Genomic DNA, 2,907 nt, shown 5'->3' with positions numbered 1-2,907 from the left:
GAGTGCTACTTTAGAGATGATTAACAACAATGTTCTTAATATCAGAAGAAAAAATTAAAGTCAAGTGATTTGTGGAAGATTATATAATACACTAGCAGGAGAGGTGGAACTAGAATCCTGGTCTCTAGATTTTCAGTGACTCTGTTAACTTTGCCACATTGCTTCCTGCAAGTTGATGTGCATTTATTAAATATCTATCACTGTGCTAGGTATTGCTGCCAAAAATATACTAAGCACAGTCTATACCCTAGAAAAAGAAAATAAAACGTGCCAATAAAATGTGTATTCAAGAGACTTCAGCATAGATAAGATCAATTAAGTTGAGAAAGCTTAATGAATTAAGCCTCAAGATTTGATCAAATTCTTTGGACTTAAATTAAAAATGGTGCATATGAGAATTTTTTCCCCCTTATTCCAATTAAGGATTTCAAGGAACTCCATACTATTATATAAAATATCACAACCTTCTCAAAGGGAAGGATTATTATATCCATTAGGAAATGAAGGCTCAGAGATATTAAATGGTTTGTACATTAGTCACCAAGAGTAAGAATAACCCTAGGATCCCTCTGTTCTGGGTGATTCCCAGAAAACTACACCTTTTATGGATCCAAATGAACTTTGAACCACTCCTAGAATCCTGGACATGTCTGGAAAGTGAATAGATCATTGCACTTTATTTTAGGTTAAGTCAACCACAAATCTGGCTGAACGTGACTCATCTGAGCAGAGTCCACCAAACTATGGCTTCTAACCTAGGTTTACTCCACCAGAACTGGAGAACCGTTTATTATTCTGTGGGTGAGGCTGCATGCATGAACAGCCAAGTCAACAGCAGATGAATGGAAACCACAAAATTAAAGGTGTTGCTGGCACCAAGACCCAAACTAAAAGTGCTGATTTAGGAATGACAATCTCTAAACATTTTCAGACAAGTTAGGAACACAAGTAAGACCAGCTCTGGGCAGATCCCATTTGTGTGACTGGCACCGATACAGAAGATACAGTAAAGTGCACGCTCATTTACCTTGGCACTGAGGCGGCATCAGCTCCTTTGTGCCCTGGCTGTATTTTATGCAAATTTTGTGACACAAAGCCATTTTTGTTTCAGGGTTTTTTAAAATTCATCTTCAGATTCTGTTTTCCTTAGTGGGTTGCCTGCACTGTAGTAAAAATGAAGAAATCAACAAGTCTCTGATCCCCTTGTATAGCTTTAAAACATTCTAATTGCTAGTGGAAATTAAAGACCTTTCTTCCACAGTCCTTCAGGTTTTCAGGTACATTAGTTCAGGTTCACCAAGAGGTAGATTTATTGGGGGAGGGAGCAAGAGAGAGTGAGGAAGAAGAGAGGGAAGAAAGGAAGATTGAGTAGGAGTCTCAGACTGCAGTGCAGTGCCAAGACAGATCTGGCCAAGCTGATGGGGAGTCCTTGACCAAAGTCACCGAGGAGTCCTGCATGTTGCTGGAATGGGCCTGCCTGAGCACCTCTGCTGTGTTCCATCACTGGTTGGGAGCAGCCTATGGGAAGTATGGCCCCGGGGCAAATGTAGTGCTGGACCAGAGGGACAGAATCTGAGGCTATTGGTCAGTTACAGCAACCTCACTACAACAGGAGGTGTGAGAGGAGCATTTTCATGACTGTCACACACAGCAATCTAGCTGCTAATGATTTATAGTCTTCACTGGGTTAGATATTTTTGCGTTTTACAGCTGAAAGCAGCTGAGAGGAAATGAGGTCAGTAGGAACTTCTGGGATATAGTATTTTAACCTCATTCACATAATCACTTTCTGTTTTTAATTTTAAAGAAGAATAAGGCAAACTAAATAAATTTATCTAAGCAGTTTACATCATAGTTAAGTGGTATAACAAATCTGGCCCAGGTTAGATAATTTAGACCCAAAATTTCTATTCTCTATGGTTCTGTAGTGGTTTTTTGTATTTGAAATATGTGGGTGTCATTTTGCAGACAGGTGTGCTCTGGTATAACTGAACGTTTCAGCTCATACAGGTGGTTACACGCTACTAATATCACTGTGGAATTTCAGACATACTGAGTGGCCTATCATAGGCAAAGTCATGCTCCCTGGTCTGCAGTCCAGTGTGATTGCTTCATGACACTTGCATCATACAAGCATTTATCCTAAAAGTAGCTATTTGCTCTGTTTTTCCTATTGCCTATGCTTTAGTTCTCTTTTCTATACACCTCCATAGTATTAGAGCATGAATTCCCAGGCACCATATTAAAAATCAAAGAGATTGATAATAATGATGTTATTTGACATTTTGTTCCTCCTTTGGTATTTTGGGAATAATGATAAGTGTTAAGAAGAAAAAATAAGAATTGGGAACATACCTTCGCATATGTCCATTGTATCTTTGGGACCTTGTTCTTATTTTATTATCAGGAGTAATTTCCCAGATGCTTGTATGGCTAAGTGAAGTCAGATAACTTGATACCTATCTATCTCCAAAGACACCTTGGATTTATAATGGAGATAAGGCAGAGAAAGGTGGGATCACAACTTCAGTGATCCCTGCTCAGGGCTGTTGGAGTTCCCTCAGTCTAATTAATAAACAGCTATGTGATCTTAGGGTCTAAAGAGAAACTGTGCTAGGGTCAGTAGTTGGGATGAGCAGGAGTCTGTAAGCTGGTAAGCACTATTAAGTTTTAGTTTTCAAACTGTAATGAATAGGACTATAGAATATGTAATTTTTGATGCTTACTTATCTTTTGTGACATACTGAAGACTTTTCTACCCTTTCTGTGATCTGACAGCATATCAAACATTTTTTTTTCCTTTTTGTCTTTTTATACTGACCGGTAACGGGATCACAACCCTCGGTGTTGAGCCCGCTCCGTGCTCAGCCAGTGACCAGGAACCGGTCTCCATATGGGATTCGAACC

The sequence above is a fragment of the Galeopterus variegatus genome, unplaced genomic scaffold (assembly GCF_000696425.1).
Source record: "Galeopterus variegatus unplaced genomic scaffold, G_variegatus-3.0.2 Scaffold9348, whole genome shotgun sequence".
Taxonomy (NCBI): domain Eukaryota; kingdom Metazoa; phylum Chordata; class Mammalia; order Dermoptera; family Cynocephalidae; genus Galeopterus; species Galeopterus variegatus.
Note: the sequence above shows the minus strand (reverse complement) of the source record.